The sequence below is a fragment of the Rhinoderma darwinii genome (genome assembly GCF_050947455.1).
Source record: "Rhinoderma darwinii isolate aRhiDar2 chromosome 2 unlocalized genomic scaffold, aRhiDar2.hap1 SUPER_2_unloc_31, whole genome shotgun sequence".
In the NCBI taxonomy this organism is placed as follows: domain Eukaryota; kingdom Metazoa; phylum Chordata; class Amphibia; order Anura; family Rhinodermatidae; genus Rhinoderma; species Rhinoderma darwinii.
Window position 1 is genome coordinate 202,082 of NW_027461698.1, and position 23,515 is coordinate 225,596.

At 43.7% G+C, this 23,515-nt stretch overlaps 4 non-coding genes and 4 pseudogenes across 4 annotated transcripts; all 8 read right to left on the minus strand.

Annotated features, from left to right (window-relative positions):
- Positions 1–1,103: 1,103 nt before the first annotated feature.
- Positions 1,104–1,294, minus strand: LOC142677123 (U2 spliceosomal RNA). Its single transcript, XR_012852173.1, has one exon. It is a non-coding gene; the product is annotated as a U2 spliceosomal RNA (small nuclear RNA).
- Positions 1,295–2,408: 1,114 nt separating this feature from the next.
- Positions 2,409–2,596, minus strand: LOC142677577 (U2 spliceosomal RNA). Its single transcript, XR_012852578.1, has one exon. It is a non-coding gene; the product is annotated as a U2 spliceosomal RNA (small nuclear RNA).
- Positions 2,597–9,162: 6,566 nt separating this feature from the next.
- LOC142677588 (U2 spliceosomal RNA) lies at positions 9,163–9,347 on the minus strand. The gene has a single exon (XR_012852584.1). It is a non-coding gene; the product is annotated as a U2 spliceosomal RNA (small nuclear RNA).
- Positions 9,348–10,758: 1,411 nt separating this feature from the next.
- Positions 10,759–10,869, minus strand: LOC142677618 (U2 spliceosomal RNA; annotated as a pseudogene).
- A 1,269-nt stretch (positions 10,870–12,138) lies between these two features.
- On the minus strand, positions 12,139–12,323 carry LOC142677589 (U2 spliceosomal RNA). The gene has a single exon (XR_012852585.1). It is a non-coding gene; the product is annotated as a U2 spliceosomal RNA (small nuclear RNA).
- A 1,414-nt stretch (positions 12,324–13,737) lies between these two features.
- On the minus strand, positions 13,738–13,848 carry LOC142677619 (U2 spliceosomal RNA; annotated as a pseudogene).
- Positions 13,849–15,111: 1,263 nt separating this feature from the next.
- On the minus strand, positions 15,112–15,332 carry LOC142677582 (U2 spliceosomal RNA; annotated as a pseudogene).
- Positions 15,333–21,950: 6,618 nt separating this feature from the next.
- Positions 21,951–22,125, minus strand: LOC142677567 (U2 spliceosomal RNA; annotated as a pseudogene).
- Between the last annotated feature and the right edge of the window lie 1,390 nt (positions 22,126–23,515).

A 23,515-nucleotide genomic window follows, 5' to 3' on the forward strand; every position in this document is an offset into this window, starting at 1 on the left:
CTTTTGCTTGCACCACAATGCAGTGCTGAAAGAGGAGGAATCGACATAAAAACGCCTTCCTGGCAACGCCCAAATGCCCTCCTGCCGTGCAAACACTGGCAGCAGCAGCAGCAGCAGCAGCAGCAGCAGTAAGTGCATGCCCACTGCCACCCCTTCTCCTTTCACACCTTGTATCAGCTTTAATCCAGTCCAGTGCTGCCTGCTGAGCAGCACTGACCAACACTGCCTGGGCCCAGGCTTTTATCTCTGAGGCCCCATTATGATGTCAGAAAGCTGGCTCTGGCTCCTGAGGTCTCCACTATGACACGTGCAAAGTTCCGTCTGAACTTTATATAAGACGGTGCGGCTCAGTCAGTCACTCAGTGTTGCCTGAGAGGGCAACACTGCAACAGCCGGCCCCCAGGCTGTCTTTTTTTTGCACAGCTAGTTGCCTCCAGGAGGCCACAAGAGGGAGACAAGGGACTGCAAAATGGAAAATAGGCATCCACCAACTTTACAGACAACTTGTTCTCCTTGCTCCTACAACCTCCATCCTTGCACAGTTTGTTATTCTTCCAGGTAACATAGTAACAAATCCAAATTGCTGCTCTCTTTGTAGGCAAGCAAGGGTTTGTTGCAACTGCAATTCTTACTTCTTCTTGAAATGTAGGGACCACAGTACATTCCATCACATCCATCTAGTGTACACAGGTAGGTCCATTGTGACGGGCGGGCGGGCGGGCTGGCTGCTTTAATGGCTGTTTGCTGTTCCCCTACTCCACTCCACTATTTGACTATGGTGCTGCATCAATCAGTGGCTGGCTCAGGTGCAGCTCTTTAACCTACCTAGGAGGGAGGGCGGAGAGAAGACAAGGAAGGTGAATGAGCTGTTCCAATGTGAAATGCCGGAAACACAGAAACACAGACGACACAAAACAAGAGGTGGCAATGTATTAATTAATTGCATTTAATAAATTAGCTCATTATCACACATGACTGTACAAATGCATTGTCCAACAGGTGTTGAAATAATGGGATTAAAAGGGGAGATCCCATCCGAAAGACAAAAACAATGTCAAACACAAAAAGCACTTTTGGAATCTGATTTTAGTAAACACATAAGGAAAGGGTGCACCGGTCCTGGAAATACTGCAATACCAGGTCAATGCGTGGAGTGGACAGAGCAAGCTCTATTTCCATCTCCCTGTTCTAAAAATCCATTTAATATATGGTCCCCAGATAGGGGACGTATCAGATATTAAACTGATAAGAACAGATACTACACTTGATCTTAGCCAAAAGGCCGAGAAGCGATAACCCGAACGTGCCGCGCGTTTTGCTTCTTTTGCTTGCACCACAATGCAGTGCTGAAAGAGGAGGAATCGACATAAAAACGCCTTCCTGGCAACGCCCAAATGCCCTCCTACCGTGCAAACACTGGCAGCAGCAGCAGCAGCAGTAAGTGCATGCCCACTGCCACCCCTTCTCCTTTCACACCTTGTATCAGCTTTAATCCAGTCCAGTGCTGCCTGCTGAGCAGCACTGACCAACACTGCCTGGGCCCAGGCTTTTATCTCTGAGGCCCCATTATGATGTCAGAAAGCTGGCTCTGGCTCCTGAGGTCTCCACTATGACACGTGCAAAGTTCCGTCTGAACTTTATATAAGACGGTGCGGCTCAGTCAGTCACTCAGTGTTGCCTGAGAGGGCAACACTGCAACAGCCGGCCCCCAGGCTGTCTTTTTTTTGCACAGCTAGTTGCCTCCAGGAGGCCACAAGAGGGAGACAAGGGACTGCAAAATGGAAAATAGGCATCCACCAACTTTACAGACAACTTGTTCTCCTTGCTCCTACAACCTCCATCCTTGCACAGTTTGTTATTCTTCCAGGTAACATAGTAACAAATCCAAATTGCTGCTCTCTTTGTAGGCAAGCAAGGGTTTGTTGCAACTGCAATTCTTACTTCTTCTTGAAATGTAGGGACCACAGTACATTCCATCACATCCATCTAGTGTACACAGGTAGGTCCATTGTGACGGGCGGGCGGGCTGGCTGCTTTAATGGCTGTTTGCTGTTCCCCTACTCCACTCCACTATTTGACTATGGTGCTGCATCAATCAGTGGCTGGCTCAGGTGCAGCTCTTTAACCTACCTAGGAGGGAGGGCGGAGAGAAGACAAGGAAGGTGAATGAGCTGTTCCAATGTGAAATGCCGGAAACACAGAAACACAGACGACACAAAACAAGAGGTGGCAATGTATTAATTAATTGCATTTAATAAATTAGCTCATTATCACACATGACTGTACAAATGCATTGTCCAACAGGTGTTGAAATAATGGGATTAAAAGGGGAGATCCCATCCGAAAGACAAAAACAATGGCAAACACAAAAAGCACTTTTGGAATCTGATTTTAGTAAACACATAAGGAAAGGGTGCACCGGTCCTGGAAATACTGCAATACCAGGTCAATGCGTGGAGTGGACAGAGCAAGCTCTATTTCCATCTCCCTGTTCTAAAAATCCATTTAATATATGGTCCCCAGATAGGGGACGTATCAGATATTAAACTGATAAGAACAGATTTTTTTAAGTTGACTACCCCAACTTTGGGGGTAACCGTTTATTTAAAATTTTTCAGATTTTACAATAAATCAACATTTTTCAACATTTTTACAGAGATTCAGATTTTACAACAATGGTTAAAAAATAAATACAAATTGTCAGATTAAAATCATACAATTTATAAAAGGGCACTTGGTGGCATCATATTATAGAATTCCATTCGCTAAAAAACCATTTTCTACTTAAAACAGGAGAGAATTTTTTGTCTAAAAGATAATACTTGTGCATTTCATAAAAACAAATTCCTAAAATATCATTCACAGATAAAATTTCATGTTTGAATAAAAGAATATTCCTGGCCGCCCACAGAGCTGCTTTAACGCAGTTAGTAATCTTCCATGCCATAATTTTCTGAGTCCTTGTTGGGCACTCCAGACATCCGTAAAAAACGCCTTCACTTGTAATTCTCTTTATTCCGGTTATCTTCTTCATCAAGGGGAGGATTTTTGTCCATATCAGTTGTGAAAAATAGCATTGCCAAAAGAGATGTAAGACTGTCTCGTCATCGCGGCATCCTCCCCTTGGACACGCAGCCGAGTTGGTCAGTCCCCTTCGATGCTGGAATGCCCGGCATGGAAGACACTCGTGGGCGCAGCTCCAGGCCAGATCCTTCTGTGAATTAAAAATGAATTTAGCATTAACCATGCTCCAGATAATTTTGCATTTGTTTTCATTAAAATTGCTAATGGGGGCTATTAAAACATTTTCCTTTATTTCCTTTAAAACATATTTACTATTTTTTACATCTTCTATTCTTTTGTCTTTTAGGTTAAAAAGGTTCACTATTTTTTCTAAAATCTTATACTGGTCTGGCAGGTTAAAAGCATATGGCGAGCTTAAAACCGTAGAGAACCATCCGTACCTCCTCATAAAATAGCCAGTGTTAAAACGGATAAAATAAGACCAGTAGTGTTCCTTAAAAACAGTATTAAGACACAGTGTAAAAAAATGGATTAAAAGAAATGCTTTTATATTTGGAAAATCTTTACCACCCATTAGCTTTGGCAACATCACTTTTTCTCTCCTGAGCTTCTCCATCCTAGAATTCCATAAAAATGTAAAACATGCCTTGGTAATCTTTTTTAATAAAATATCAGGGGGAGGGAAAACCATACTTAGATATAATAAAATTGGTAAAATCACCATTTTTGTGATTAAAATTTTTCCCTCCATTGTCAGTTTTCTAAGATTCCATAAACAAATTTTCTTATTAACTTTTTGTGCCACCAAGTCCCAACTGATAAAACCATTGTTTGACTCATTGAAGGAGACCCCTAAAATCTGTACAGACTCCGACACAGGGACTGGAATGTCCTGTAAAATCATATTGCCAATATTTAAAATATTACTTTTATTAAAATTGACTTTAAAACCGGAGGAGCAGCAAAATTGGTATATCTGTTGTAATGCTTTTTGCAGTGACGGGGCGTCCCTGCACAGGACCGCGACATCATCCATGTACCCCACCACTTTTGCCTCTAGTCCCCCCCCGCCCGGCAGGGGGACTCCACATATCTGCTTGTCATTCCTCAATCTGCAGAGTAGAGGCTCGATCGCACATATAAAAAGTAGTGGGGACAAGGGACACCCCTGCTTCACTCCGGAGTTTAAAAGGACATCCTGTGTCTTAAAACCCTTTACTAAAATCTTGCTCGTACAATTTTCATAAAAGGCCTTCAGAGACTGTAAAAAGCCTTCTGGTATACCCATCTTTTCTAAAACCTTAAAAAGATAAAAATGTGATACTCTATCAAAGGCTTTCTCGAAATCTATGGATAAAACCGCCAATCTGCCTTTTCTCTCCTTCGTATCACCAATAGCATCTTTTAAAAGGTTTAAATTGTCCCATATGCTCCTCCCAGGTATCCCACAGACTTGGTTGGAGTGGACGATTTTCTCTATAACAGCCTTTAGCCTATTCGCGCAAATCTTGGCCATTATTTTGTAGTCTGTGTTCAGTAAGGTGATAGGCCTCCAGTTTTTAATATCTGTTTTGTCCCCCTTTTTATAAAGCAGGGACACCTCACCTTTCTTCCAGGACCCCGGGAGGGCTTTTGTTCTAAAAACTTGAGTAAAAAGGGAATAGAGATCCTCTTTTAAAACTCCATAAAATGTGACATAAAACTCTATGGGTATACCATCAGGGCCAGGGACTTTACCTGTTTTAAAACTCTTGATGGTATCTAAAATCTCCTGTTCCGTAATATCCTGTAATAAAAAATCTTTGGAGACAGGATTTAAAACAGCGTCAACCTCCTTCAATGAGTCGTTCATCAAATCAACATTAACAAGCTTTATATTAAAAAGATCCGCATAAAATCTGTGTACCTTTTTTAAAATATTGTCAGTGTTTGTATCTCCATCAACATTGTCTAACAGGGTATGCTTATCGTTAATTTTCTTAAAAAAGTACCTGGAGCAGGTCTCATTTTCCTCGAGGTGTTTCATTTTTGAACGAAAGACAATTTCCTTACCTCTCTGCTCCAGGCACTGGGAGATCTCCTTCCTAATCTCCATAATCTCCTCCTCCACCTGCATACCCTGTTCTCTGAACTTGTATTGGGTCTGCAGACGGGTATTCAAATTAGCAAAAAAATCCTGTTTTTCTTTTGCTTTTCTCCTTCCGATTTTTATGAAAAAGTCTCTTATTTTTATTTTTATTTTCTCCCACCATGAGACTATGGACATATTTGGATGTCTTACCCGTCTGCAGCCCTTATAAAAGGTAATAAAATCAGATAAAATTTGCGGATCATCTAAAAGGGAAACGTTCATTTTCCAGGCTTTTTTGACAGTATTTTTCCCAATATCATTTTTAACTTTAAAATACAATAATTTATGATCAGATAAAACATTGGGATTAAGATCACATTTAAAAGGCAGTACTTGATAAGAGCAGAATATAAAATCGATCCTGGAGCTACAGTTCACATTGCTCCAGGTGACGCCGGCCTCTGCAGATAAATTGCTGTTACATTTCTTAAAAACATCAGTAAGTTTAAAATCAGTAACTATATCTTTTAATAATGAGGAGGTTTTGTCATAATTCCTGCTTACTGAGTTAGAGAACCGGCGTTCCCCCTTTAAAATACAATTAAAATCACCCGCTGAATCGTTTAAAAAAAGGGGTAAAATCTCTAGCATTCTAGCTCTTTCATTCTTGTCCGAGGACCCATAAAAATTTAAAAACTGCCATCTAATACCGTCTATAAAAGCTTTGACCAATAAAATTCTACCTGGTAAAATTTCATTAAAACTGTCAATTAAAACGTTCCCTTTAAATAAAATGGCGACACCTGCGGCTCTGGAATCGTTAGACCCGGACCACACTGAAGGTCCGAGTCTCCAGTCTTCCTTATATTTGTTGTAGTTCGTGCGATGTGGGATACAGCATTCCTGTAGGAAAAAAACGGTGGCGGAAAAAATAGAAAGATAGTCAAACAGGGCAGCTCTTCTCGTCTTAGAATGCACGCTCCTAACATTTAAGGAAATGCCACCTAACTCTGCCATGAGGAAAAGGGAAAAGAGACAGTCTTATGTAATCTTACCCGAGGTGGCCTCAGCAGTCCTCGGCGTTACCAGAGACCTCACTCGAACTCTCATCGCCCTCCGACTTCAAACCGACTGTATAACTTGAGGAGATTGGAGAGGAACTCATGTCAGACAGCTGACCCCCCGCCATACCTGAGGCACTTATCGCAAATGGGTCCCAGATGGACTCCACGGGCAAGGTTTCTGGAGCATATTGTATGGCAGCCTCCTCCCCTACGATAGGGGCAGGAAACGCACTCGCGGCCGTTTCCGGGACTTCTGTCACCTCAGAGGTAGCTATGCTTGTCTCCCCCAACTGGCGAGAAGGGGGGAGACCTTCAGCTGGTGCTTCCGGGGGCGCGTCAACTGGTTTCCCTGCTTTCGCTCTAGCAGGTACTCCCATCGGCACCCCCGCTGCCACCTCTGAGTACGCCCTACGCCTTTTAGTCCTTGCTGCCGCTCCGCCCGGGTCCTCTGCCTCAGGTACAGGCTGACCCAGCACCTCCTGCGGCCCAGGCGGATCAGCTTCATCCGAACTACCCATCTCCTCCGTTTCCTGAGGGGGCTTTTTCGTCCGCTGATCACTGGCTCTTCTCTTAAACCGCCTTTGCTCCTTTGGGTCACCTGTTTGGGGGGGTCTGCTGGAGGTGTCCATGTCATCTGCCTCTTCACCTCTTGGTTCCTCTCCTTGTGCGGGGGCGATCTGGCCTGCTGGCTGCTCTGGACGCCTCGGCCGGACCTCGGGTTGTTCCGATCTGTGGGGACAAGTAGCATATAGATGACCAACTCGGCTGCAAAAACGACACCTTTTCCCCAGAGGGCAAGTTTTGGCCTCGTGCTCAGAGCTGCCACAGTTCCTACAGGTGCTTTCGCAGAACTCTTTGGTGTGACCGTACTTTTGACATTTTCTACAGAATGGAGGCATTCCTGTATAAAAAAGATCTCCTGCCATATCACCTAATTTAAAGCGTGCTGGCGGCAACATTATCCCCCCTGCTGTATTGGCATCTCTATAACAAGTTACTAAAAATCTCCACTTTGACGTCCAAACTCCAACTTCGTTCATTATTTTGCCAATACATTTTACACTTTTGAAATAGGGGGATAAAAAGGACATCACATCTTTTAAATCAGCAAACGGGCAGTACATTTTTATCACAATCATCTTAGTGATGTCCAACACATGTTCGTAAAATTCAATACCGTCCAGTCTCGGATCGTTTTTTACCATGTATGCCGCCAGCAGATCTTGGAACACTCCATTCTGTACAAAAGTTATGTCGTATGTTCTTCTCCTAGGATAGTCTTGTACCGCCAATATCTCCCGCTTCTGAATGTTGAAAATGCCAACAAGCACGGTCTCCACCAAGAACTTCAGGCCGCAGGTCGTCGCCTTCTCTTCTGATACAATTACACGGATTGTATTCTTTATCCGGGCATACGCCGGTATCTCACCAGGACTTTCGTCCATGGTGAGGGGTTTTCAAGGAAAGTTACGCCACCCGTTGGTGACGTAACGTCTACGCAGCTTTTCCCCTTTTCGGCCGAAGCCTACACGGGGGATATGTGGATCGCAACTCGTTGCTCAGGACTAAGCCTCTCTCCCAAATAGCAGCACGGGGGTGAAGTCCAGGCGAACCTGGACGATCCCCCGAGGCCGAGAGAGAGGGTACCTGAGCACCTCCCAACCAAGACCAGGCAGCACTGACTACAAGTAATCAGAACTACACTTGATCTCAGCCAGAAGGCCGAGAAGCGATAACCCGAACGGGCCGCGCGTTGACCGAGCCTGCCCAATACTGCTGTTCACCCCTTGCAGCGATTCAGCCTACTCCTAGGCAATTCCATGGGGCCCTGCAGGCTCACACACACTCACAGCTACTAAGCGGGAGGTGAATAAAGGCCGGAGAGGAAGCAAGACAGGATTTGCTTCTTTTGCTTGCACCACAATGCAGTGCTGAAAGAGGAAGAATCGACATAAAAACGCCTTCCTGGCAACGCCCAAATGCCCTCCTGCCGTGCAAACACTGGCAGCAGCAGCAGCAGCAGCAGCAGTAAGTGCATGACCACTGCCACCCCTTCTCCTTTCACACCTTGTATCAGCTTTAATCCAGTCCAGTGCTGCCTGCTGAGCAGCACTGACCAACACTGCCTGGGCCCAGGCTTTTATCTCTGAGGCCCCATTATGATGTCAGAAAGCTGGCTCTGGCTCCTGAGGTCTCCACTATGACACGTGCAAAGTTCCGTCTGAACTTTATATAAGACGGTGCGGCTCAGTCAGTACATCAGTGTTGCCTGAGAGGGCAACACTGCAACAGCCGGCCCCCAGGCTGTCTTTTTTTTGCACAGCTAGTTGCCTCCAGGAGGCCACAAGAGGGAGACAAGGGACTGCAAAATGGAAAATAGGCATCCACCAACTTTAAAGACAACTTGTTCTCCTTGCTCCTACAACCTCCATCCTTGCACAGTTTGTTATTCTTCCAGGTAACATAGTAACAAATCCAAATTGCTGCTCTCTTTGTAGGCAAGCAAGGGTTTGTTGCAACTGCAATTCTTACTTCTTCTTGAAATGTAGGGACCACAGTACATTCCATCACATCCATCTAGTGTACACAGGTAGGTCCATTGTGACGGGCGGGCGGGCGGGCTGGCTGCTTTAATGGCTGTTTGCTGTTCCCCTACTCCACTCCACTATTTGACTATGGTGCTGCATCAATCAGTGGCTGGCTCAGGTGCAGCTCTTTAACCTACCTAGGAGGGAGGGCGGAGAGAAGACAAGGAAGGTGAATGAGCTGTTCCAATGTGAAATGCCGGAAACACAGAAACACAGACGACACAAAACAAGAGGTGGCAATGTATTAATTAATTGCATTTAATAAATTAGCTCATTATCACACATGACTGTACAAATGCATTGTCCAACAGGTGTTGAAATAATGGGATTAAAAGGGGAGATCCCATCCGAAAGACAAAAACAATGGCAAACACAAAAAGCACTTTTGGAATCTGATTTTAGTAAACACATAAGGAAAGGGTGCACCGGTCCTGGAAATACTGCAATACCAGGTCAATGCGTGGAGTGGACAGAGCAAGCTCTATTTCCATCTCCCTGTTCTAAAAATCCATTTAATATATGGTCCCCAGATAGGGGACGTATCAGATATTAAACTGATAAGAACAGATAAGGTTTCCACTCAGATCCGTCTCGAGTTAAATTTTAAACTTCAAATTTAAAGACTTGATCATCATTATGAAAAAACCAAATATAATTTTAATTTCTCTCTCTTTTTTTTTTAAAGTAAAATTAATAAAACAAACCGTTTCTTAAAGCGATTACACCAAGCATATCCACAAGATGTTCTCGAAGATCTTGACCGTCCCATTCCAAATTTACAATACATGCCAACCAGGTTGGCACTTCATATCTCTCCAGAAAATCCGGTACACTCCCTCTCAAACAGGTTCGTACCCGCCTCCGAACCTTCTCAAAATTAATTTTATCTCTTAATCCCTCCACGTCTTTTACTAGTTTGTCTCTTTCTGCTCTATCTTCATCTGAAACTACATTTTGTTCCACAATTTTTCTCCTTTTTGTTTCATCACTTTTTCCAACTTCAACACTTTTCCCCGCTCCTCCCTTTTTCTGTGGCTTATCCTCTTTTTGTGGGGTAACTTTCTCTTCCTTTCTGTTAACTATCACTTCCTTTCTTTTAACTGTCTTCTTACTCTCCTCCTTTGCTTCACTTATACTTTTTTTTGGACAATTTTTAAACACATGCCCTTCTTCTCTACACATGTTACACACTTTGCCCTTCTCACAATCATTATACTTATGACCTTCCTTAAAACATTTTGTACAAATTATTTTTCCACAATTCTCCTTCTCATGCCCATACTCTTTACAATTGTGGCAAAAAATCCCCATTCCAAAGAAATACAGATTCCCACTTGCACTGCCAATTTTAAAGCGTGCTGGAGGAAGCAATAAGTTTCCAGCCTCTCCAACTGCCTTAAACTTACACAGGAATTTCCATTTACCTGTCCAGAATCCAAACGGATTAAAGACCTTACCCTTCTCCACCACTTCCTCACAGAACTTAGTGAGAAACCACATAATGTCATCCTTATTTACATAAGGTGAAAACATTTTGACAATCACCAACTTTTTACTTGGAACAAAGTGTGGTGTTACTGTCACACCAACCAGTCTTGGATCCTGCTTCTTCTCCTTCAAAGTGTCCAGAAATTTCAAATAAATGTCCTCCGTATGAAAGGTGACGTCGAAACATCCTCTTCTTGGATAGTCCATTACAGACAAAATCCATTGTCTCTCCAACTGGAAAAGACCAAGCAACAGTACCTTAGTTAGGAATTCCAAGTCCTTGCCTTGTCCTCCAGATTCCTCCATAGAGAAGCGAACCGCATTCCGAGTCCGCATGTAGTCAGGAATTTCCTCCATCCTGCCGCAATAGAAGCCAACGATCCAACGAAAATCCAACGAAATCCAAACGAAATCCAAAGATAATACCTTCAGCACCTAAATGCCAGGCAAGTGATCGCTCCCCGTTGCCCTGGACTAATCCTCCTCCCCAATAGCAACAGAGGGGTGAAGTCTCTCCTAAGAGAAACGATCCCCCCAGGCCAAGGAAAAGGGTACCAGGGCACCTCCTGACCAAGAAACAAGGCAATACCCTAAAGTACTACACTTGATCTTAGCCAAAAGGCCGAGAAGCGATAACCCGAACGGGCCGCGCGTTGACCGAGCCTGCCCAATACTGCTGTTCACCCCTTGCAGCGATTCAGCCTACTCCTAGGCAATTCCATGGGGCCCTGCAGGCTCACACACACTCACAGCTACTAAGCGGGAGGTGAATAAAGGCCGGAGAGGAAGCAAGACAGGATTTGCTTCTTTTGCTTGCACCACAATGCAGTGCTGAAAGAGGAGGAATCGACATAAAAACGCCTTCCTGGCAACGCCCAAATGCCCTCCTGCCGTGCAAACACTGGCAGCAGCAGCAGCAGCAGCAGCAGAAAGTGCATGCCCACTGCCACCCCTTCTCCTTTCACACCTTGTATCAGCTTTAATCCAGTCCAGTGCTGCCTGCTGAGCAGCACTGACCAACACTGCCTGGGCCCAGGCTTTTATCTCTGAGGCCCCATTATGATGTCAGAAAGCTGGCTCTGGCTCCTGAGGTCTCCACTATGACACGTGCAAAGTTCCGTCTGAACTTTATATAAGACGGTGCGGCTCAGTCAGTCACTCAGTGTTGCCTGAGAGGGCAACACTGCAACAGCCGGCCCCCAGGCTGTCTTTTTTTTGCACAGCTAGTTGCCTCCAGGAGGCCACAAGAGGGAGACAAGGGACTGCAAAATGGAAAATAGGCATCCACCAACTTTACAGACAACTTGTTCTCCTTGCTCCTACAACCTCCATCCTTGCACAGTTTGTTATTCTTCCAGGTAACATAGTAACAAATCCAAATTGCTGCTCTCTTTGTAGGCAAGCAAGGGTTTGTTGCAACTGCAGTTCTTACTTCTTCTTGAAATGTAGGGACCACAGTACATTCCATCACATCCATCTAGTGTACACAGGTAAATCCATTGTGACGGGCGGGCGGGCGGGCTGGCTGCTTTAATGGCTGTTTGCTGTTCCCCTACTCCACTCCACTATTTGACTATGGTGCTGCATCAATCAGTGGCTGGCTCAGGTGCAGCTCTTTAACCTACCTAGGAGGGAGGGCGGAGAGAAGACAAGGAAGGTGAATGAGCTGTTCCAATGTGAAATGCCGGAAACACAGAAACACAGACGACACAAAACAAGAGGTGGCAATGTATTAATTAATTGCATTTAATAAATTAGCTCATTATCACACATGACTGTACAAATGCATTGTCCAACAGGTGTTGAAATAATGGGATTAAAAGGGGAGATCCCATCCGAAAGACAAAAACAATGGCAAACACAAAAAGCACTTTTGGAATCTGATTTTAGTAAACACATAAGGAAAGGGTGCACCGGTCCTGGAAATACTGCAATACCAGGTCAATGCGTGGAGTGGACAGAGCAAGCTCTATTTCCATCTCCCTGTTCTAAAAATCCATTTAATATATGGTCCCCAGATAGGGGACGTATCAGATATTAAACTGATAAGAACAGATAAGGTTTCCACTCAGATCCGTCTCGAGTTAAATTTTAAACTTCAAATTTAAAGACTTGATCATCATTATGAAAAAACCAAATATAATTTTAATTTCTCTCTCTTTTTTTTTTTTTAAAGTAAAATTAATAAAACAAACCGTTTCTTAAAGCGATTACACCAAGCATATCCACAAGATGTTCTCGAAGATCTTGACCGTCCCATTCCAAATTTACAATACATGCCAACCAGGTTGGCACTTCATATCTCTCCAGAAAATCCGGTACACTCCCTCTCAAACAGGTTCGTACCCGCCTCCGAACCTTCTCAAAATTAATTTTATCTCTTAATCCCTCCACGTCTTTTACTAGTTTGTCTCTTTCTGCTCTATCTTCATCTGAAACTACATTTTGTTCCACAATTTTTCTCCTTTTTGTTTCATCACTTTTTCCAACTTCAACACTTTTCCCCGCTCCTCCCTTTTTCTGTGGCTTATCCTCTTTTTGTGGGGTAACTTTCTCTTCCTTTCTGTTAACTATCACTTCCTTTCTTTTAACTGTCTTCTTACTCTCCTCCTTTGCTTCACTTATACTTTTTTTTGGACAATTTTTAAACACATGCCCTTCTTCTCTACACATGTTACACACTTTGCCCTTCTCACAATCATTATACTTATGACCTTCCTTAAAACATTTTGTACAAATTATTTTTCCACAATTCTCCTTCTCATGCCCATACTCTTTACAATTGTGGCAAAAAATCCCCATTCCAAAGAAATACAGATTCCCACTTGCACTGCCAATTTTAAAGCGTGCTGGAGGAAGCAATAAGTTTCCAGCCTCTCCAACTGCCTTAAACTTACACAGGAATTTCCATTTACCTGTCCAGAATCCAAACGGATTAAAGACCTTACCCTTCTCCACCACTTCCTCACAGAACTTAGTGAGAAACCACATAATGTCATCCTTATTTACATAAGGTGAAAACATTTTGACAATCACCAACTTTTTACTTGGAACAAAGTGTGGTGTTACTGTCACACCAACCAGTCTTGGATCCTGCTTCTTCTCCTTCAAAGTGTCCAGAAATTTCAAATAAATGTCCTCCGTATGAAAGGTGACGTCGAAACATCCTCTTCTTGGATAGTCCATTACAGACAAAATCCATTGTCTCTCCAACTGGAAAAGACCAAGCAACAGTACCTTAGTTAGGAATTCCAAGTCCTTGCCTTGTCCTCCAGATTCCTCCATAGAGAAGCGAACCGCATTCCGAGTCCGCATGTAGTCAGGAATTTCCTCCATCCTGCCGCAATAGAAGCCAACGATCCAGCGAAAATCCAACGAAATCCAAACGAAATCCAAAGATAATACCTTCAGCACCTAAATGCCAGGCAAGTGATCGCTCCCCGTTGCCCTGGACTAATCCTCCTCCCCAATAGCAGCAGAGGGGTGAAGTCTCTCCTAAGAGAAACGATCCCCCCAGGCCAAGGAAAAGGGTACCAGGGCACCTCCTGACCAAGAAACAAGGCAATACCCTAAAGTACTACACTTGATCTTAGCCAAAAGGCCGAGAAGCGATAACCCGAACGGGCCGCGCGTTGACCGAGCCTGCCCAATACTGCTGTTCACCCCTTGCAGCGATTCAGCCTACTCCTAGGCAATTCCATGGGGCCCTGCAGGCTCACACACACTCACAGCTACTAAGCGGGAGGTGAATAAAGGCCGGAGAGGAAGCAAGACAGGATTTGCTTCTTTTGCTTGCACCACAATGCAGTGCTGAAAGAGGAGGAATCGACATAAAAACGCCTTCCTGGCAACGCCCAAATGCCCTCCTGCCGTGCAAACACTGGCAGCAGCAGCAGCAGCAGTAAATGCATGCCCACTGCCACCCCTTCTCCTTTCACACCTTGTATCAGCTTTAATCCAGTCCAGTGCTGCCTGCTGAGCAGCACTGACCAACACTGCCTGGGCCCAGGCTTTTATCTCTGAGGCCCCATTATGATGTCAGAAAGCTGGCTCTGGCTCCTGAGGTCTCCACTATGACACGTGCAAAGTTCCGTCTGAACTTTATATAAGACGGTGCGGCTCAGTCAGTCACTCAGTGTTGCCTGAGAGGGCAACACTGCAACAGCCGGCCCCCAGGCTGTCTTTTTTTTGCACAGCTAGTTGCCTCCAGGAGGCCACAAGAGGGAGACAAGGGACTGCAAAATGGAAAATAGGCATCCACCAACTTTACAGACAACTTGTTCTCCTTGCTCCTACAACCTCCATCCTTGCACAGTTTGTTATTCTTCCAGGTAACATAGTAACAAATCCAAATTGCTGCTCTCTTTGTAGGCAAGCAAGGGTTTGTTGCAACTGCAATTCTTACTTCTTCTTGAAATGTAGGGACCACAGTACATTCCATCACATCCATCTAGTGTACACAGGTAGGTCCATTGTGACGGGCGGGCGGGCGGGCTGGCTGCTTTAATAGCTGTTTGCTGTTCCCCTACTCCACTCCACTATTTGACTATGGTGCTGCATCAATCAGTGGCTGGCTCAGGTGCAGCTCTTTAACCTACCTAGGAGGGAGGGCGGAGAGAAGACAAGGAAGGTGAATGAGCTGTTCCAATGTGAAATGCCGGAAACACAGAAACACAGACGACACAAAACAAGAGGTGGCAATGTATTAATTAATTGCATTTAATAAATTAGCTCATTATCACACATGACTGTACAAATGCATTGTCCAACAGATGTTGAAATAATGGTATTAAAAGGGGAGATCCCATCCGAAAGACAAAAACAATGGCAAACACAAAAAGCACTTTTGGAATCTGATTTTAGTAAACACATAAGGAAAGGGTGCACCGGTCCTGGAAATACTGCAATACCAGGTCAATGCGTGGAGTGGACAGAGCAAGCTCTATTTCCATCTCCCTGTTCTAAAAATCCATTTAATATATGGTCCCCAGTTAGGGGACGTATCAGATATTAAACTGATAAGAACAGATTTTTTTTTAAGTTGGCTACCCCCTCGCGGGGGTGTCAATGATTTATTACTTAAAATTCAAAAAACATTTACAATAAATTACAGCTTTTTACAATGAATTACAGTAATAAAATCAATTTACATAAGAACACATAAAAGGGGACATGGTGGCAAATTCTTATATATTGGAGTTCCATTCTTTTACAAACCATTTATTTGAAAGGGTGGCATTTCTTTTTTTATCTAATAAATAATAAATGTACATCTCGCTAAAACAAAGACCAAAAACATCGTCAACAGATAAAACATCGTGCTTAAAAATCAGGATGTTCCTGGTCTTCCACAGAGCTTCTTTTACGCAGTTCATCGTCTTCCATGCAATAGTCTTTTGGTTCGCGGTTGGACATCCAAAGAGTCCATATAAAATCATTTCGTAACTCAAGTCCTTTAGGTCTGCCATCTTCTTCATTAGAGGGAATATCTTTATCCAAATATGTTTAGTAAAATCGCAAGTCCAAAAAATATGACGCACGGTCTCCTCAGCCTGGCAGCCTTCCCTCGGACAGATGGCAGACCTCGTGAATCCTCTCCTGAATTGGAATGCCCGGCATGGAAGACATTGATGAACGCAGCTCCAGGCCAGGTCCATCTGTGTATTAAAAAGATAAAACACATTAACCATTTTGAAGATAAAAGCACAGCGTTCATTATTAAAATTTTCAATATTAGTGACGACTTCATTTCCTCTTATGTCTTTTATAAGTTTCTTACTGTTTATCATGTCATTAAAATTTTTCCCTTTAAAATTAAACAAGGCCACTATTTTCTCTAAAATCACGTAATTTGCTGGTAGATTAAAAGCATAAGGTGAGGTTAAAACAATTTCAAACCACCCCATCCTTCGCATAAAAAACCCAGTATTAAAACGTAGAAAATAAGACCAATGATGTTGTTTAAAAAGAGAATTAAGACAGAAACAAAAGTACTTGATTAAAAGAAACCTATTAAAATCTGGAAAGTCTTTGCCACCCTTTGGTTTGATTTTCATTACCGTCTCACGTTTAAGTTTCTCCATTCTGGAACTCCAAAAGAAGGTAAAACAAGCTTTAGTAATTTTCCTTAATAAAACCGTGGGAGGAGGGAAAACCATGCTTAAGTATAAAAGCAAAGGTAAAATTATCATTTTAATTATTAAAATTTTTCCCTCCATGGTAAGCTTCCTCATGTTCCACATGCATATTTTTTGATTTACCTTCTGCGCCACCATGTCCCAACTGATAAAACCATTGTCGTACTCACTGAAGGAGACACCTAAAATTTTAATATTATCAGACACAGGAACCGGTATATCTCTAAGAGCCATGCTTCCTATGTTTAAAATATGACTCTTGCTGAAGTTTACTTTAAAACCGGAAGCACAGCAATAAAACTCGATTTGCCTAAGGGTTCTCTGAAGCGACAGGGCGTCCCTACATAAAACCGCCACATCATCCATGTACCCCACTGCTTTGGCCTCTACGCCGCCTCCCCCGGGCAGGGGGACTCCACGGATACACTTATCGCGGCGAATTTTACACAGTAGAGGCTCTAATGCGCAAATAAAAAGCAGTGGGGACAAGGGACACCCCTGCTTCACCCCTGAGTTTAAAATCACGTCCTGTGTCTTAAAACCATTCACTAAAATTTTGCTTGTGCAATCTTTATAAAAGGCTTTAAGTGATAATAAAAATCCTTCAGGTATACCCATACGCTCTAAAACCTTAAAAAGATAAAAATGAGAGACACGGTCGAACGCCTTCTCGAAGTCTATAGATAAAATGGCTAATTTACCTCTTCTAGACCTCGTGTCCTCAATTACGTCTTTTATCAGGTTAAGATTATCCCAGATGCTGCGGCCTGGCACCCCACACACCTGGTTAGAGTGTACAATGTGGGGTATTATGGCTTTTAATCTATTTGCGCACACTTTTGCCATTATTTTATAGTCGCTATTCAGAAGGGTTATTGGTCTCCAGTTCTTCAAAACTGCGATGTAACCTTTCTTATGTAGCAGGGAGACCTCACCCTTCCGCCAGGACTTAGGCAGCATCTTGGAATTAAAAACTTCATAAAAAAGGCTAAAAAGATCCTCTTTTAAAATGTCATAAAATTTGACATAAAACTCACTAGGTATACCGTCCGGTCCGGGAACTTTTCCGGCTTTAAAACTCTTTACCGTTTCTAAAACCTCCTGCTCCGTCAGCTCCTGTAATAAAAAATTCTGGGAGACAGGGTCTAAAACAGTAGTAATCTCCTTCAGTGAGTCACGCATAAAATTATGATCCACAGTTTTAACACTAAAAAGGTCAGCATAAAACTCATGAACTTTACTTAAAATACCCTGTACATCTGACACACCTTCAATATTTTTAATAATAGCCTTTTTATTGTTAATTTTTTTAAAAAAGTACCTGGAGCAGGTCTCATTCTCCTCCACATGTTGAATTTTGGAACGGAAAATGATTTCTTTGCCTTTCTGCTCCAGGCACTGAGCTATTTCTTTTCTTAAGTTAGTGATGTCAGTTTTAACGTCAATTTCATTATCTCTCATCTTGTACAGGGTCTGCAGACGGGTGCTGAGAATTTTAAAAAAAGCATGTTTTTCTCTGGCTTTCGCCACGCTCTTTTTAATAAAAAATTCCTTTATTCTTTTTTTCATTTTCTCCCACCAAGCACTGATGGGAGTACACATGTCTCTCCCCCGCCTGCATTTTTTGTAAAATTCAATAAAATCAGTAAAAACCTGTGGATCATCTAAAAGGGAAACATTTAACTTCCAGGACTTCTTACACACCGGTTTATTAAAATCACGCTTTACATAAAATGTTAAAAGCTTGTGATCTGAAAAAACATTAGCTAAAACTTCACAATTAAAAGGCAGTACATTCTCATTACAAAAAATAAAATCTATCCTGGAGCTACAGGTGGCGTTGCTCCAGGTAACGCCGGCTTCCTCTGGGCTGCTCCTATTACATTCTTTGTACACATCAGTTAATTTAAAATCATTTACAATATCTTTGAGCAGTCCAGAGGTCTTATCGTAATTCCTACTTGTAGCACTGGTAAGCCGGCGTTCCCCCCTCAGGATACAGTTAAAATCACCTGCGAGGATAAAAGGCTCAGTTGTATTAATAAAAAGAGGTAAAATTTCTAGCATCTCTGCTCTCTCATTTTTGTCAGGTGAGCCGTAAAAATTTAAAAACTGCCATTTTACGCCGTCAATAAAAGCTTTAACCAATAAAATACGTCCTGGAAGAATCTCTTGAATAAAATCAATAAAAACGTTTCCCTTAAAAAGAATGGTGACCCCTGCTGATCTGGACTCATTTGATCCAGACCAGACTGATGGACCATACTTCCAATCCTCTTTATATTTATTGTACTTCATCATATGGGGAATGCCGCACTCCTGCAGGAAAAAAACAGAGGCTGCCAGGCAAGATAAATAATTGAAGAGAGCAACCCTTCTAACTTTGGACTTGGCGCCCCTCACGTTGAGGGATATTCCCTTTAGCTCAGACATTGTGGAGATTTAAGGCGGATTTTGATTTTAAAATAATAAATATTAGCGTATTTTAAAATCAGATATTTTCTCCACCAGCAATACCAAAAATCTCGCTGGAACTTATATACCCGCCCCCATCTGAATCGTTTGTAATAAGGGAAAACGCGGGAGAGGAACTGCCTTCGCTGAGGATAGCGCCAGCAACCAAACTTCTGTGCATCGGGAGCCCAAACGCAGTCAGGCCTCCCTGGGTCTCAAGTGGTTGACCATCTAGATCGGGTGGGTCCCCTAGGGGGCTCGCACCTCCCCCCTGGGGCCGTGCAGGCTCTTCTGGAGGAGGAGGTTGCGCACAAGGTGGGGTGTCAGTTACCACAGGGGGAACAGTGCCCGCCCTCCTCACCAGTCGCGGCGAGGAGGGGGTCCTAGGAGGAGCCACATCGCTTTTCACTGTAGTGTCCATCTGCTCCTCTCCTGTCTCCCCCCTACTGACTCTCGTTTGCCTCCCTTTTTTCCGGGGACCCACCGGCACCTCGTCCTCTTCATCCGACGAGGATGCCAGAGACCCAGGGCTTGGAGCAGGCCCGGCACCCCCTGAGCAACCAGCCTTCTGGGATGCCTCAGTTTTTCCGCCCTGCTCCTTTTCAACCTTCCGTTTTGCCTGACGTTTTTCTTTTGCGCTAGACTCCCTTTTATCCTCCAAGGTTGCTGGCTGTGAGGTACCTGTTTTGGCTCCAGTCCCTCGCACCTTTGAAGCCCAGGTACCTCTCTCCTCTGTCCTGTGGCTGGTCTGTTCCTCTCCCTGAGGACGGGTTTGGTCTGCTGGTGGAGCACGTGGGGGCGCCCCGGGTTGCTCTTCTTCTCCGCTTCGGTACCTATGAGGACAAGAAAAATACAGGTGACCAGTTTTTTGACAAAAATTACATTTCTTTTCTCCTATGCACTCCCTTATATTGTGCTCTTTGCTTCCACAGTTTCTACAGGTGACATCGCAGTTAAAACTGGTATGTCCATAGGTACCGCAAGCCCTGCAGAAGTTTGGCATCCCTGAGAAGTAGAGGTCGCCATTCACATTTCCAATTTTAAAACGAGCCGGTGGTAACCTCGTTTCCTGGGTGGAGGGGTCCTTTATCAGCGTGACTAAAAACTTCCATTTGGCGGTCCACACTCCACACTCGTTCATCACTCTCCCCATGAGCTTGACATTTTTGAAGTAGGCAGCTAGAAATGCTGCCACTTCCATATCTCTCACATATGGGGAATACATCTTAATCACCACGAGTTTGGTTATTTCAAATTCATGCTCTACTACCTTGACTCCCGCTGTCACGAGTTCACCTTGTTTCCTCTCAGCTCTGTCCATAGCATCACGGAGTATTCCTTCACCCATGAAGGTGACATCATAAATTCCTCGTTTCGGGTAGTCCTGGATAGCCAAGAGCTCGTTCTTGTGGACCGCCAGCAGATTTTCCAAAATGGTATGGACCAAGAATTTGATACCACGTGGACCGCCTCCACCCTCTGCCACGATAAATCGTGCAGAATTCCTTAGCCGGGCGTATACCGGCACCGCATCAGGTTCGCCTGCCATTTGCGTAGCCAGGTCGAACCGCACAGCTTTCGCTGCACCCCTTGGGTTAAGGAGACCAAGGGGCTGGGGGGGGGGGGATCGCAACTCGTTGCTACGGACTAAGCCTCTCTCCCAAATAGCAGCACGGGGGTGAAGTCCAGGCGAACCTGGACGATCCCCCGAGGCCGAGAGAGAGGGTACCGGAGCACCTCCCAACCAAGACCAAGGCAGTACTGATACGAATAAACAGCACTACACTTGATCTCAGCCAGAAGGCCGAGAAGCGATAACCCGAACGGGCCGCGCGTTGACCGAGCCTGCCCAATACTGCTGTTCACCCCTTGCAGCGATTCAGCCTACTCCTAGGCAATTCCATGGGGCCCTGCAGGCTCACACACACTCACAGCTACTAAGCGGGAGGTGAATAAAGGCCGGAGAGGAAGCAAGACAGGATTTGCTTCTTTTGCTTGCACCACAATGCAGTGCTGAAAGAGGAGGAATCGACATAAAAACGCCTTCCTGGCAACGCCCAAATGCCCTCCTGCCGTGCAAACACTGGCAGCAGCAGCAGCAGCAGCAGCAGCAGCAGCAGCAGCAGCAGCAGCAGCAGCAGCAGCAGCAGTAAGTGCATGCCCACTGCCACCCCTTCTCCTTTCACACCTTGTATCAGCTTTAATCCAGTCCAGTGCTGCCTGCTGAGCAGCACTGACCAACACTGCCTGGGCCCAGGCTTTTATCTCTGAGGCCCCATTATGATGTCAGAAAGCTGGCTCTGGCTCCTGAGGTCTCCACTATGACACGTGCAAAGTTCCGTCTGAACTTTATATAAGACGGTGCGGCTCAGTCAGTCACTCAGTGTTGCCTGAGAGGGCAACACTGCAACAGCCGGCCCCCAGGCTGTCTTTTTTTTGCACAGCTAGTTGCCTCCAGGAGGCCACAAGAGGGAGACAAGGGACTGCAAAATGGAAAATAGGCATCCACCAACTTTACAGACAACTTGTTCTCCTTGCTCCTACAACCTCCATCCTTGCACAGTTTGTTATTCTTCCAGGTAACATAGTAACAAATCCAAATTGCTGCTCTCTTTGTAGGCAAGCAAGGGTTTGTTGCAACTGCAATTCTTACTTCTTCTTGAAATGTAGGGACCACAGTACATTCCATCACATCCATCTAGTGTACACAGGTAGGTCCATTGTGACGGGCGGGCGGGCGGGCTGGCTGCTTTAATGGCTGTTTGCTGTTCCCCTACTCCACTCCACTATTTGACTATGGTGCTGCATCAATCAGTGGCTGGCTCAGGTGCAGCTCTTTAACCTACCTAGGAGGGAGGGCGGAGAGAAGACAAGGAAGGTGAATGAGCTGTTCCAATGTGAAATGCCGGAAACACAGAAACACAGACGACACAAAACAAGAGGTGGCAATGTATTAATTAATTGCATTTAATAAATTAGCTCATTATCACACATGACTGTACAAATGCATTGTCCAACAGGTGTTGAAATAATGGGATTAAAAGGGGAGATCCCATCCGAAAGACAAAAACAATGGCAAACACAAAAAGCACTTTTGGAATCTGATTTTAGTAAACACATAAGGAAAGGGTGCACCGGTCCTGGAAATACTGCAATACCAGGTCAATGCGTGGAGTGGACAGAGCAAGCTCTATTTCCATCTCCCTGTTCTAAAAATCCATTTAATATATGGTCCCCAGATAGGGGACGTATCAGATATTAAACTGATAAGAACAGATAAGGTTTCAACAAAATTTTATTGACACATATATATATACAGAGAATACATTTTCATAAAATAAAATTCAGTAATAAAATGCTTGTTGTACATTTCATAAAATAATTTTTGTGTAATACAAATCTGTAATAAATTATTTGTTTGTACATTTTTCTTTAATAAAATTCAGTAACAAAATGTTTTTTAATTCATTTCATTAAAACCTTTTTGTAGAATAAATTCAGTAATAAAATGTTTATTTTTAATACATTTCATTAAAATGATAAAAGCAATAAATTTTTAACGAGAAGAAGGTTTCTTTAAAAATATGACAATGGCAGGATAAAACAAGCAGTAAAATCACAATTACAAATACATAAATTATTTACATGGTAATCGTGTTCCACAGAGACAGACACCACATGGATGCCGCTTCTTTTGCTCCTAGATTTTTTTTGTCTCTGAGGTAGTATACATACAGCTCACTTAGCGCAATCTTGACACAGTCTGTAATGTCAATAAAATCACGTTTAAAAAGAAGAATGTTCCTAACCTTCCAGATGGCATTTTTAAAACAATTAATAATCATCCAGCAGATCATCTGCTGTCTGAATGATGGGCAGGTAAAAAGGCCATAAAAAACGTATTCGTACTTAAAATCTTTAAGACCACAGATCCATTTTAGTAAAAGGCCTGCTTTCCTCCATACCTCCTGTGCATAGTGGCAGTTCCAGAACAAGTGCATTATTGTTTCATCATTCCCGCACCTATCTCGTGGGCACTTGGCTCTCGCCACCAGTCCTCGCCTATGTTGGAATGCACGTGTAGGGAGGCACTGGTGGACGATTGCCCAGGCAAGGTCCTTATGCACATTTGCAAGATATTTTCCAAAGACATTTCGCCACACTTGTTTGGACCTTGCCTGCGAGAAATTGGACACTGCCACTGTCTCTTCTCCGTGTCTGCACGCCACTGACACCTTCCTCTGGTCCCCCAATATGTCAGGCTCCAATTCTTGGAGGCTCAGGAGCCTAACAGTCTTTTCTAGCACCACATAGTGTTTTGGGGGACACAGAAGCACAGGAGAATTTAGGGAGATACGAGCCCAACGTTTAAAAACCATGCACGCTGCGTATTTTAAAAAGCAGCTAAAAATGCCATCGGATTTAAACATTTTAAAACAGAAGCAGAAATATTTGATATAAAAAAATGTAAAAAGGTTAAGAACATCTCTCCCGCCATTGTCTTTACCTTTATACATAAAATCACGTTTTAATTTTTCCATCTTGGAGCCCCACAGAAACATAAAACAAATGCGTGTTAGCTTTTTAATATATAAAATGGATGGAGGGAAAACCATGGCCACATAGAGCATTATTGGGATTAAAATCATTTTTATGATTAAAATTTTCCCCTCCATCGTGAGGCTCCTA